We start from the raw sequence: 14,629 nt of genomic DNA on the forward strand, positions 1-14,629 counted from the left end.
GTGGTGTAGAGGGGTGCATGTAACTGAGTGTGTGTAGGGGGGTGCATGTAACTGTGTGTGTAGTGGGGTGCATGTAACTGTGTGTGTGGGGTAGTGGGGTGCATGTAACTGAGTGTGTGTGTAGTGGGGTGCATGTAACTGGGTGTGTGTAGGGTAGGGGGTGCATGTAACTGTGTGTGTGTGTGTGGGGTAGGGGTGCATGTAACTGGGTGTGTGTGTGTGGGGGGGTAGGGGGGTGCATGTAACTGGGTGTGTGGGGTAGGGGGGTGCATGTAACTGGGTGTGTGGGGTAATGGGGTGCATGTAACTGAGTGTGTGTGTAGTGGGGTGCATGTAACTGGGTGTGTGTGAGGTAGGGGGTGCATGTAACTGGGTGTGTGGGGTAGGGGGGTCCATGTAACTGGGTGTGTGTGTGTAGTGGGGTGCATGTAACTGAGTGTGTGTGTAGTGAGGTGCATGTAACTGGGTGTGTGTGGGGTAGGGGGGTGCATGTAACTGGTTGCTTTGCCGGGGAAACCCCCCCCCCCCCCATACTGCAAACCCCGCCGCACCTGGAGTACTGTGTGCAGTTTTGGTCTCCAAATTTGAGGAAGGATATTCTTGCTATGGAGGGCGTGCAGTGTAGGTTCACTAGGTTAATTCCCGGAATGGCGGGACTGTCGTATGTTGAAAGGCTGGAGCGATTGGGCTTGTATACACTGGAATTTAGAAGGATGAGGGGGGATCTTATTGAAACATATAAGATAATTAGGGGATTGGACACATTAGAGGCAGATAACATGTTCCCAATGTTGGGGGAGTCCAGAACAAGGGGCCACAGTTTGAGAATAAGGGGTAGGCCATTTAGAACGGAGATGAGGAAGAACTTTTTCAGTCAGAGAGTGGTGAAGGTGTGGAATTCTCTGCCTCAGAAGGCAGTGGAGGCCAGTTCGTTGGATGCTTTCAAGAGAGAGCTGGATAGAGCTCTTAAGGATGGCGGAGTGAGGGGGTATGGGGAGAAGGCAGGAACGGGGTACTGATTGAGAGTGATCAGCCATGATCACATTGAATGGCGGTGCTGGCACGAAGGGCTGAATGGCCTACTCCTGCACCTATTGTCTATAATGCCTCCGTCCCCATGGCAGCCGCCACTCAGCTGCAAGCGCCAATGTCCAAGGGAATGCGTCCGCTGGGCTGGAAACGCAGTTTTAAACAGAGAAAGTTAACGTGTAAAGTGTGGTCTTATCCTCGCCCTGTGCAAATTGCAAAATCGTGCAAAGTGCAGTCTTTTGACCTCGTTGTGTGCTTCTGCAAAAAATGTGCAAAGTGTAGTCGTAGTAGTCTGGCTGCTTTCATAAACGGAAACGTGCAATCTTAATTTCGCGTGCAAGGACGTGCAAAATGTAATTTTACCCTTGCTGCTTTCAGATGCAAAGACGTGCATAATATGATCTTAACTCCACTGCTTTTATATGCAAAGACCGTGCAAAATATGATCTTAACCCCACTGCTTTTATATGCAAAGACTTGCATAATATCTCAACCCCACTGCTTTCATATGCAAAGACGATGCAACATATATTAACCCCACTGCTTTTATATGCAAAGACGTGCATAATATGATCTTAACCCCACTGCTTTTATATGCAAAGACCATGCAAAATATGACCTTAACCCCACTGCTTTTATATGCAAAGACCGTGCAAAATATGACCTTAACCCCACTGCTTTTATATGCAAAGACCATGCAAAATCTGATCTTAACCCCACTGCTTTTATATGCAAAGACCGTGCAAAATATGACCTTAACCCCACTACTTTTATATGCAAAAGACCGTCAAACGCGCTGGCTGCTTTCACGTGCAAAAAGTGTAATCTTAACCAGGCTGCATTCACATTGCAAGGGAAGCTTGCATCATTACATGTTGCTGAACCATCCGCCTCCCTGCAAACCCAATCAAGTCACACTGAGTGGTTTAAAAAAAAGCACACACTGACATATTGCAACGAATAAAACAAAATGCAAGCACTTTGCAAGTTGTACTTGCACTTGCAAGCACCAGTGCAAGTTGTGATTTTGCGGTTTGTTTTTGCATTGAGGCCGCCTGCACCGTTATTCCTGCAGGGATGGTTCGGGGGCCGGGAGACTTGATGTCGTCGGGGGGGGGGGGGGGGGGGGGTGAGTCAGCAGACGTGGAAATTTGCAAATAAATGGTGAAAGAGAGAGATGGTTAGATTTACTTTGCGTTTTAGGGTTGAATAGTTGTGTGTGTGTGTTATTGTAATAAGAGAGGAGGAGGGGGGGGGGGGATATTGGTTAAATAGTTGTCTCTGTGTGTTTCCCCCCCCCCCCCCCTCTGTCCCCGCGGTTGCTAGGGGCCCGGGTCTGGGTGTGGTGGGAAGGCGCGGCGCGGCGAGGCGACCGTCAGTGGAGGGCGGGCGGGCGCACAGAGGGAGGAGTACTGCTGCGCTCGCCGCCAACACACCCACACACACCCACACCCACACACGGAGCCTGCGGCCCAGTCAGCCAGCCAGCTCGCTCGACAGCCGGACAGCGGCCACCCTTACACCGGCGCTAGGCCATGCGAGGCCGCTGAGGGGAGGAGGAGGAGGACGACGACGAACAGCAGCAGCAGCAGGGAGGGGACGTGAGGAGGCCAAGGGAGGCCCTGGCGGGGGCGGGCGGGCGGGCGGCGTCTGTCCAACACAGAGAGGAGCAGGAAAGGAGCTCTAATCAAATCATTTAACCGTAAAACAATCAGCCTCCAGCACAAGTAAGTGTCGTTATATATATATATATATATAACAATCAGCCTCAAGTAAATGTCGTTATATATATATATATATAATATATATATATATATAATATATATATATATATATAACCAACCCCATATGTTGGTTTATGTTATTGCATATTTTTATTGATTATTCTTATTGGTCTTATTGTTGAACTGCGGGTAATTTTTCATTTCACTGCACATTTATGTGTATGTGACAAATAAATTGACTATTGACTATATATATATATATATATGTTGGGAGGAGTCCCAGCAATGCCAAGCAGGACAGTCTGACTTTGTATGTCATGTCAAGTCAAGTCAAGCCATTCATTGTATGTTCGTTTTCTTACTACCTGCACTGATGTACAGCACTTTGGTCAACGTGGGTTGTTTTTTAAATGTGCTGTACAAATAAAACTGACTTGACTTGACTTTGTAGTCCTTGTTTTTGGACCAAGAGAGGCAGGTCAGGCCAGGCCTGGCCAGGGGACAACATCTCTCAGTGCACCAACAGTAGTGAGTGACTTAAGTGTCTCAATCTCTCAACAACACCTTCATTGTTTGTCTCTCTGCAAACAAACAAAAACACCTAAAATGTGTTCTGCTCTTTAACGTTGAATTACCAAACATCATCAGCAGCAAAACGTCTTTGAAATTGACGGTCGGTGTCCTCTAAATCAACATTTTAAAGTTGGACTTAATATTCAATTCACTCTGTGAAACTGCTGAATCTTAGTGATTCAGTTCAATAACGGTTTTTTGGGTTTTTTTTTTTTTTTGGGGGGGGGGTGTCACATCTTAAGATGCTCATGTTATTGTGTGTGGGAAGGAACTTGCCACCAAGAAAGACACACAAAGATGCTGGAGTAACACTCAGTGGGTCAAGCAAAGGCAACTCAACATCCCCCCTGGAGCTGAGTTGCTCCAAGCATTTTGTGTCTGTCTTTGATGTTAACACATTGATTGCTGCATTTATGAATTTAGTTTATACAAAGATGAGTGTGTATGTTGAAACAAGTGCAACCGTCCAACTGATTATACTCGAGATAAATCCCCACAAGAAATTAGCAATATCTGTATGTAAAAAAAGTGGGATTTATTTCATTTAAGCAGATGGAATCTCTATTCCATTCTGTTGTACAGTGGGTGCCAATTTTGTTACTTTTGTTGAGGACGAGGGGATTGGGATTCGAGAGTGGGGAAACGAAGAGGTTCCTAAAATACCATCCTGTTGTGAATATTTTCTTCGAACAAAGGAGTCTTAATTGAATTTTTGGTGAGTGTGTCGCAGGCACAAGTGATAACATCTTGGTTATCTGATTTCTTTATAGTTGGCAGCAGGCTGTGACACATGACAAAATCTCAAATCTGGATTATGAAAGAATAATTAGTTAGATAATGAGAGATTTGAAAAATAATTTGCCTGCATATATATCTGTTTGGATTTACCTTAAAAAAAAAATGCATCTTTTAATTGCCATATCGGAGAATCTTGTGGGATTAATAAGTATATAATTCAAAGCCTTTTTGAGGAATTGTATTTAATAAATTTCAAACATTTTACAATGTGCATTTTACTGCATCGGTTCGAAGTATTTTAAGTGGAATTACAATCATTTTTCTTTTCTCCGCAGAGTAATGGTTAAGTATTTGAATTTGATCCCTTTCTGAGAGGTTTGCCTGTGATTTTCTAATTTCTTTCATTCAGCCACTTGCCTGTGTTTGATTATTTTACTTCGAGGGACGGTGAGAATGCTGTCATTGTACACAGGGTACATTTATCTAGAATTTGTGTTCCAAAAATCCGGTCATTTTTACCTGTAGGTGTGTGTTTGGCAGACCTTGTTTGTGATGAAAAAATTGCCAGAAATTCAGGGTGCAGATTCAGCCCATGTCCGGAAAGTAATTTAGATTGATTTAATTTTCAAAGACTTGCTTTGTAGCAATAGAACATCGGATGTTCCACCAGGTTCTGGTTTCTGCCTCCCACCATTTTAACCAGTGAATTCCAAAACCTTGCCACTTTTAAAGTGAAAGATCTTTCCTTTGATCCTCTCTCATCTTCTACTTATTACCTTGAATCTGTTCCTCAGTTGATGACCTCAACGTTCTGGGAAATAGTGATGCTATCCCTGGAAACTGAACGGACCATAACAAGACACGGAATACTGGAGTAACTCAATGGGTCAGGCAGCATCTCTGAAGAACATGGATAGTTTGGGTCGGAACCCTTCAGTCTGAAGAAGTATTTTGAACCGAAACTTCGCCTATCCATCAGAGATGCTGCCTGGCCCGCTGACTTACTCCAGCACTTTTAATTATATAAACCAGCATCTGCAGTTCTTTGTATTTCCTTTTAACGGCATAGACTATTCCCGATTAAACATGTAGAAAAGGATTTGCAAGTATTGTTTGTGTCTGTGTACAGTGAAAACTGGGTAGGCGAAAGATGGAATAGATGGAATGAGGTGGGATTCATTGGGCAATGTGCCTTTGGAGATGGTGCAGTCGGGTTCCATCCTGACATTGAGTGAAGTCCGTGTGGAGTTTGCATGTTCTTCCAGTGCACCCACATCCCAAAGACGTACTAGTTTGTAACTTAATTGGTCCTCTGTAAAATTGTCCCTAGTGTGTCGGAGTGGATGAGAAAGTGGGATAATTACGAACCAGTGTGAATGTTTTCGATGGTCAGTGTGGACTCGGGCCATTGCTGCATCTCTAAAATGAAATTAAAACTAAAAATGAGATGGAGCTGGCCTCTAGTGTTGGCGTAATTACGGAGGAGGTGTGTCTAATTTCTTACTCTTTAAGTGCGGTGCTGGCGCGAAGGGCCGAATGGCCTACTCCTGCACCTATTGTCTATCAACATTTTGTTCACAGTCAAACAGCTTTGATTGGCTATTGTAACGATTTCAAATATGGTGACATTTTGAATATTGCAGTTTTTTAATGTATGCGGGGTTAATACTGGATGGAAAGGCAAAGAAAACAAAGGAATAATTTTGTTAACCTTCTACATAATGATTTTCATATTTGAAATAGCATCATTAAAAGTTCATTAAAAAATGGGCAGAAACAATGCCATGCAAGATCTTGTGGGCCTCTGCTGAGTTACACTTTTGCAGTATGTTGATATTTGTTCCATTGGATCCTCTGCATAGGCCAACTAGTGTTCTGTAGTGTAAGAAAATAACTGCAGATGCTGGTACAAATCAAAGGTATTTATTCACAAAATGCTGGAGTAACTCAGCAGGTCAGGCAGCATCTCAGGAGAGAAGGAGGGTCTGGAGAAGGGTCTCGACCCGAAACGTCATCCATTCCTTCTCTCCTGAGATGCTGCCTGACCTGCTGAGTTACTCCAGCATTTTGTGAATAGATAGTGTTCTGTAGCATGCGGGGAAATTAAGTTGCATCTGGGTCATAGACATGCAGATTTGTATAGATTGTGGCCTAAAGGGTTGGGTCTGGAGGTTGTCTTGGTTGTGTTTTTGGCTGAGCAAGATTGCTATCATATAATGTATTATGGTGGAAATGTGACTAACCAATGTTGTGCAAATTATCTCAATGAAAGCACATTGCTGGGGTCAAAGGGCCATGAATTAACTCAGCCGGGTCAGGCAGCATCTCTGGATAACATGGATAAAATCATGAGATGAAAAGATCGGGTAAACGCACAGAGTAAGGGAATCTAGAACCAGTGGACAGAGGTTTAAGGTGAGGGGGGGAAGATTTAATAGGAACCTTAGGGGTAACTTTTTAATGCAAAGGGTGGTGGGTGTGTGGAATGAGCTGCCAGAGGAGGTAGCTGAGGCAGGGACCATTTCAACATTTAAGAAACAATTGGACAGGTACATGGATAGGACAGATTCAGAGGAATGTGGGACTAGTGTAGATGGGACTAGTGTAGATGGGACATGTTGGTCGGGCCTGTTTCCACACTGTATGACTACACCGATCAGCCAAAACATTACGACCACTGACAGGTGAAGTGAATAACATTGATTATCTTGTAAATGGCACCTGTCAAGGGGTGGGATATATTAGGCAGCAAGTGAACAGTCAGTTCTTGAAGTTGATGTGCTGGATGCAGGAGAAATGGGTAGGAGTAAAGACCTAAGCGACTTTGACAAGGGCCAAATTGTTATGGCCAGACGACTGGGTCAGAGCATCTCTGAAACGACAAGGCTCCCGGTCAGCAGTGGTGAGTACCGACCAACGACAGTGGTCCGAGGAGGGACAAACCACAAACCGGTGACAGACAGGGTGTTGGGCGCCCAAGGCTCATCGATGCGCGAGGGCAACGAAGGCTATCCCGTCTGGTCTGAACCGACAGAAGGTCGACTGTGGCACAAGTCGCAGAAAATGTTAATGGTGGTCACGGGAGGAATGTGTCACAATACACAGCGCATCGCACCCTGCTGCGTATGGGGCTGCACACGGAGGACCAGCAGCATATTAGGCAGGTGGTCATAATGTTTTGGCTGATTGGTGTATGACTCTATGTCTAGGTGACGCTTTGGGGCAGGGCCCTTCTTCAGACTGATCCCGGCCTGAAACTCTGTCTAGCCATGTTATCCAGAGATGCTGCCTAACCCACTGAGTTACTCCAGCACTTTGTCATTTTTTTGTAAACCTGCAGTTCCTTGTTTCTTGAGCTGATATTGGTTTACTTTGCAGAATTGAAGGTGTGTTGCATCGTTGGCAATGTTAGACTTCAATTGAATCTATATAATCCAAGTTGTTTGAGGAAATGAAGCCTATTATATCCTCCTTGTTCATCAACCAAAAAACATCAAATAACAGTTGGTATTTACTTGACTGGTTGCTTGTCTGTTGTGTGCAGCTTACCTGCACTTAAGTCAACATTAATCAAGAGGTAGATGATTGCAAAATGGAAAATTACATTCTGGTTTCCCCCACATTATATTTAGTTGAAATTAACAGGGTAGCTCACATAGAACATTTGAAAACGTTGTAATTATGTTTTTTTAATCGGGATGATTTTCAAACAAAAGACTAGCAAAGATCAGTGCATGCTGAACAACAAGCCGCATTCTGAACCGTGCTTTAGTAAATGAAGCACATTTTGGTGCAGTGGTATTATCAGTGGCAATGCTCTGAGGCCGCATTATGGAGAGATGGATTAACGTTTCAAGTCAATGACATTAAATGCTGGCTGGCTGGCGTGTTTCTGCTTTTTATTGTTAATTTCATAATTTCAGTATTTTTCTTTTGTTTGTCTTGTCACTGGCCTTGTGCGAATCTATTGCTTGGCCAGTACCCAGTGTAGAGGAAAGGTGCAAATGAAATAATAGTCAAAGTCAATTGTGAAATGTTTATTAAGTTGCTGACGGTATCAGCATCAGACATCAGTCTGAAGAAGGGTCTCGACCCAAAACGTCGCACATTCCTACTCTCCAGATATGCTGCCTGACCTGCTGAGTTACTCCAGCATTTTGTGATACCTTTGATTTGTACCTGCATCTGCAGTTATTTTCCTACACATTAAGTTGCTGAATAGCAATTTTATTCTAGCATTTATAAATATGTTGCAACATTATACCAGTCAAAAGATCTAGCTTTACTGCAGAATTCTTTATTAAGGTAAGTTATGTCAGTAGTTTCAAAAATGAACCTGTTTGGCACGCACAGAAATTCTGTTTTAACTTGGAGGGAGAATGGTGGAGCAGAGAGAATAAAGGAAATGACTTTGATAGGGTGATTATCTGGATCATGATGCAGCATCTCGACCCGATGTGTCGACAATTCCCCCCCCCCCCCCCCCACCCTGCAGATTCTGCCTGACCCACTGCGTTTTTCCAGCAGTTTGTTCTTTGTTCCAGATTCCAGCATCTGCAGTCTCTTGTGCCTCAAACATAAGTCAGAGGCAGTGCAGTGGCATATCTGATAGAACTGCAGCCTTGCAGCGCCAGAAATCTGCAGCCTTACACCCGGGTTCGACCCTGACCTCGGGCACTGTTTGTGTGGAGTTTGCACGTTCTCCCTGGGACCACGTGGATTTCCTCCGGGTGCTCTGGTTTCCTCCCACACACCAAAGACGTGCGGGTTCTGTGTGAACAGCTGATCGATGACTGGCGAGGACTTGATCCGAAGGGCCTGTTTCATGCTGCATCTTTTAATTCATTTCAAAAAGTCCTGAATGCTTTACATGTATTCTAAAGGAACTTTAATACCAAACTACAATGGGACTATAATCACACATTTATCATGATCAGTAATCGGACATTTGGTCAATGGTATTAATGTGCCCCATAGAAGGAAAAGAGCAGCAGAGTTTTAGGAAGAGTATTGCAAATCTTGGGCAGATTGAATTGAGTGCAGAGTTGGAGGAGCGGAGAGGTGCGGGGGTAGAACCAAGGGGCAAGGCCATGGGGGCAGTTGAACGTAAGGGGGCCATGATCACATTGAATGGCGGTGCTGGCTCGAAGGGCCGAATGGCCTACTCCTGCGCCTATTGCCTATTGTAACAGAGAGAATCGAATACTTGAGGCCTTACTGCTAATGTGAGGCAGAGAACTGTACCTGCAGTCAGGCAAAATCTTATTCCTGACATGCTGCAATATGGTTAACTGTATTACAAAGTGACCTGAAAATCCACTCGGTTACATCAAAACTACTACAAAGAATTCAATCAAATGGACTCCCCCCCCCCCCCCCCACCCCCTCCAGTGCCAACTCCGGCAGCCTGCCACCTCTAATAGTAAAGAGTGGTGGACTATGAGATAGTCAGCAGAAGGTGAACCCCAGAATATTTCCTATCCAGCCACGGTGGTGATGTATAGTGTGTGAATGGAAAAGATCAGGCTTATGATAGGCCACACAAGTGCCCAGTGCCTGAGAGTGCTGGACCAATACAGGAGAGGCTTTGAGTCCACGGCTCGCTCTCGCAGTGACACCCTCTCCCCTTCCCTGTCCCCCCCCCCCCCCCCCCCCCCCAGAGAAATGGGTCCAACGGTCCACTTGGTCTAGTTTTATAAAGGGCGGCACGGTGGCGCAGCGGTAGAGTTGCTGCCTTACAGCGAATGCAGGGCCGGAGACCAGGGTTTGATCCAGACTACGGGCCCTGTCTGTACGGAGTTTGTACGTTCTCCCCGTGACCTGCGTGGGTTTTCTCCGAGATCTTCGGTTTCCTCCCACACTCCAAAGACGTGCAGGTTTGTAGGTTAATTGGCTTGGTAAATGTAAAAATTGTCCCAGGTGGGTGTAGGATAGTGTTAATGTGCGGGGATTGCTGGTCGGCGCGGACTCGGTGGGCCGAAAAGGCCTGTTTTCGCGCTGTATCTCTAAACTAAACACTTATCTTGCTGCCTCCATGAGGATCCCATCATCACAGAAGCCAGTCTTCAGCAAGTTCATCTCCAGGAGTTGTAGCTGCTGTGTGGAATACTTGTGTTCAGTCTGCAAAAGTTGCTCCAAGCATCCTGTGTCTTCCCACTTTAATTCTCCAATAAAAGCATAAAGTGTGGGATTAACTCAACAGGTCATGCAGCATCTCTGGATAACATGGATAGGTGACGTTTCAGGTTGGGACGTTTCTTCTGATGAATTGAAGGAAATTCACATTAGGCAGGAAATGGTGTTGGGTAGACTGATGGGACTGAACGTCCTTCTGCAGTTGCACAGGGCCCTAGTGAGACCACACCTGGTGTATTGTGTGCAGTTTTGGTCTCCAAATTTTGAGGAAGGATATTCTTGCTATTGAGGGAGTGCAGCGTAGGTTCACGAGGTTAATTCCCGGAATGGCAGGACTGTTGTACGTTGAAAAACTGGAGCAACTGGGCTTGTATAGTCTGGAATTTAGAAGGATGAGAGGGGATCTTATTTAAACATATATGATTATTAAGGGATTGGACGCGCTAGAGGCAGGAAACATGTTCCCGATGTTGGGGAGTCCTGAACCAGGGGCCACAGTTTAAGAATAAGGAGTAGGCCATTTAGAACTGAGATGAGGAAAAACCTTCACTCAGAGTTGTGAAGCTGTGGAATTCTCTGCCTCAGAAGGCAGTGGAGGCCAATTCACTGGATGCTTTCCAGAGAAAGTTAGATAGAGCTCATAATGATAGAGAAGGCAGGAACGGGGTACTGATTGTGGGTGATCAGCCATGATCACGGTGAATGGCGGTGCTGGCTCGAAGGGCCGAATGGCTTATTCCTGCACCTATTGTCTATTCTCTTCCACTTTGATTTATAATCCCTGGCTTCCTGTACTTTTCTAACAAGGGCCAGGTGATCTTTCAGAACAGTGCCTCGTGCAGGATAACAAGGGCCAGGCTGAAGGCTTTGCATAAGTGCATCCTTTTGCCGACACAGCAACAAGGGTTTGGAACATTGAAGGGATGCAGCAAAGTCTGTGGATCAAGGCAACATTGTGGATGTTGATGTTGACATCAGTCTATCTTGCCTCGCCTTCACTTCAGTTGTTTGGTCTGTGTTTGGACCGAGCTCTGTAGAGAGCTGAAGCAGGGGGGGTCCTGCACACTAAACATTGGTCCATAGATGCTGCTCTGTGGATTGTCATTGAGCCTTCTGTCAAAATGCTGACATTGTATGGGCGGTAATTGGTCAGTGTGTAGGAGGGAACTGCAGATGCTGGTTTACACCAAAGATAGACCCAATGCTGGAGTAACTCAGCGGGTCAGGCAGCATCTCCGGATAGAAGGAATGGGTGACGTTTTGGGCAAGATCCTTCTTCAGACTGAATTATTGATGTAGTAATAATGAAGTATTATTGATGGCCTTTGGCAGGATGACTGGGATGTGGTGTGTTGTGGAGCCCAGACCTTCAGTGCGACAGCTAGCTGATAGTTTATGTGCTGTGCCATCCGTTGCTGCATCCTGTGCCATGGGCTGTTCATTGACAACACCTGGCGTGTATAGACTTTGTGAACACTGGCTTCTGAGCGGGTGAGAACTCTGGAGGAAGTCGGCGCAGAATGTTCATTTGACACTTGGCTGGATATTTCTCAGTTTCCGTGTTTCACCATGTCTTTCTCACTCCCAATCGAGACACCAGTGTCTCAGTGTTTAAATTGTCCCCACCATTCATGACTCAGTAGGATTGTGAGGAGTGTATAAAGAGGCTTTGTGGGATATACGCCGATCAGCCAAAACATTATGACCACTGACAGGTGAAGTGAATAACATTGATCATCTTGCTACAATGGCACCTGTCAAGGGGTGGGATATATTAGGCAGCAAGTGAACAATCAGTTCTTGAAGTTGATGTGTTGGATGTAGGAGAAATGGGCAGGAGTAAAGACCTGAGCGACTTTGACAAGGGCCAAATTGTTCTGGCCAGACGACTGGGTCAGAGCATCTCTGAAACGGCAAGGCTTGTGGGGTGCTCCCGGTCAGCAGTGGTGAGTACCGACCGACAGTGGTCCGAGGAGGGACAAACCACAAACCGGCGACAGACAGGGTATTGGGCGCCCAAGGCTCATCGATGCGCGAGGGCAACGAAGGCTATCCCGTCTGGTCCGAACCGACAGAAGGTCGACTGTGGCACAAGTCACAGAAAATGGTAATGGTGGTCACGGGAGGAATGTATCACAATACACAGTGCATCGCACCCTGCTGCGTATGGGGCTGCACACGGAGGACCAGCATATTAGGCAGGTAGTCATAATGTTTTGGCTCATCAGGTCATAATGTTGTGGCTGATCAGTGTAGATGATTCAGGTGAATGGCTGAGACCATGCCAGATGGAATATAATGTACGGAAAAACTTGATCCAGTTTGGTAGAAAGAACAGAAAGGCAGGGTATTTGTTAAAAGCTGAGAGTTTGGGTGGTGCTTATGTTCGAAGGGACCTGGCTATGCCCGAACACGTCACTGTAGATAGAACAAGCAAAGACCAGAAACCTGGGCTTGATCCTGACCTTTCAGGTGTGAGTTTCTGGTTGAGACCCTTCAGTCTGAAGAAGCCTTCAGTCTGAGGAAGGGTCTGGACCCAAATCGTCACCCATTCCTTCTCTCCAGCCTGTCCCGCTGAGTTACTCCAACATTTTGTTCCTATCTTCGGTTTAAACCAGTATTTGCAGTTCCTTCCTACACGGAGGTTCAATGAAATTGTACTAGAATAATTTGCAAATCAAAAATGGGTGATTGCCGTTTTTGTTAGTGTCCTGGTCTTGAGCATTGCATTTAAGTATTCATGCTTCAATGCAAATTTTATGGCAGCAGCTACGAGCTTGAATTTTAAATTTTACTGCAGCTTATGAATCCTTAAAATCCTGAGTTATGTCCTTGTTGAACTTGGTCGGAGATAAAAAAAACTCAAATGTAATAAATTGCCAAATGAGTAATCCTTTCGGTAAATGGGCATCTTCCTGGATATCTTGGTTTAGAGGAAAGAAAACTGCAGGTGCTGGTTTAAATCGAAGGTAGAGTCAATGCTGGAGTAACTCAGCAGGTCAGGCAGCATCTCTGGAGAGAAGGAATGGGGCGGCACGGTGGCGCAGCGGTAGAGTTGCTGCCTTGCAGCGAATGCAGCGCCGGAGACTCGGGTTCGATCCTGACTACGGGCGCCGTCTGTACGGAGTTTGTACGTTCTCCCCGTGACCTGCGTGGGTTTTCTCCGAGATCTTCGGTTTCCTCCCACTCTCCAAAGACGTACAGGTATGTAGGTTAATTGGCTGGGTAAATGTAAAAATTGTCCCTAGTGGGTGTAGGATAGTGTTAATGTGCAGGGATCGCTGGGCGGCGCGGACCCGGTGGGCCGAAGGGCCTGTTTCCGTGCTGTATCTCTAAAAAAAAAGAATGGGTGATGTTTCGGGTCGAGACTCTTCTTCAGACTGATGTATGGGGAGGGGGCGGGACAAAGATTGGATGTAGTCGAAGACAGGAAGACAGGGGGTTGGAAGGGGAGGGGAGGGGATAGAGAGGGAAACCACCCTCATATTTTACAAGCACCTCCTATTTCGCTTGGGTAGTTCACACCCCAGTGGTTTCAACATTGACTTCTCTAACTTCAGGTAGTGCCTGCTTTCCCTCTCTATCCTTTACTACAAGCCCACCGACTCGCACAGCTATCTGGAGTACACTTCTTCCCACCCGGTCCCCTGCAAAAAGTCTATCCCCTACTCCCAATTCCTCCGTCTACGCCGCATCTGCGCCCGGGATGAGGTGTTTCAGACTAGGGCTTCAGAGATGTCCTCGTTCTTCAGAAAACAGGGCTTCCCCTCCTCCATTATAGATGAGGCTCTCACTAGGGTCTCTTCTACATCCCGCAGCTCCGCTCTTGCTCCCCCTCCCCCCACTCGCAACAAGGACAGGATCCCCCTCGTTCTCACCTTCCACCCCACCAGCCAGCGGATCCAACATATCATCCACCAACATTTCCGTCACCTACAACGGGACCCCACCACTGGCCATATCTTCCCATCCCCTCCCCTCTCTGTGTTCCGCAGAGACCGTTCCCTCCGTAACTCCCTGGTCCACTCGTCCCTTCCTACCCAAACCACCCCAACCCCGGGCACTTTCCCTTGCAACCGCATGAGATGCAACACCTGTCCCTTTACCTCCCCCCTCAACTCCATCAAAGGACCCAAACAGTCTTTCCAGGTGAGACAGAGGTTCACCTGCACCTCCTCCAACCTCATCTATTGCATCCGCTGCTCTAGATGTCAACTTATTTATATCGGCGAAACCAAGCGCAGGCTCGGCGATCGCTTCGCTGAACACCTGCGCTCGGTCCGCATTAACGCAACTGATCTCCCGGTGGCCCAGCACTTTAACTCCCCCTCCCATTCCCAGTCTGACCTCTCTGTCATGGGCCTTCTCCAGTGCCATAGTGAGGCCCGCCGGAAATTGGAGGAGCAGCACCTCATATTTCGCCTGGGCAG

The 14,629-nt window shown here is 46.4% G+C and overlaps 1 protein-coding gene across 2 annotated transcripts in view; it reads left to right on the plus strand.

Annotated features, from left to right (window-relative positions):
* Nucleotides 1-2,388: 2,388 nt before the first annotated feature.
* LOC144599704 (guanine nucleotide-binding protein G(I)/G(S)/G(T) subunit beta-1-like) overlaps nucleotides 2,389-14,629 on the plus strand; it is a 30,278-nt gene continuing 18,037 nt past the window's right edge. Inside the window, exon 1 of one of the 2 annotated variants that reach the window (XM_078410930.1) lies at nucleotides 2,389-2,756. The gene's annotated coding sequence lies outside the window, so the exon portion shown is untranslated. Of the gene's footprint in view, nucleotides 2,757-4,020; nucleotides 4,042-14,629 lie in introns of those variants that run through there. The other variant, XM_078410931.1, reaches the window with a different exon arrangement.

This window comes from Rhinoraja longicauda, chromosome 13 (assembly GCF_053455715.1).
Source record: "Rhinoraja longicauda isolate Sanriku21f chromosome 13, sRhiLon1.1, whole genome shotgun sequence".
NCBI lineage: Eukaryota > Metazoa > Chordata > Chondrichthyes > Rajiformes > Arhynchobatidae > Rhinoraja > Rhinoraja longicauda.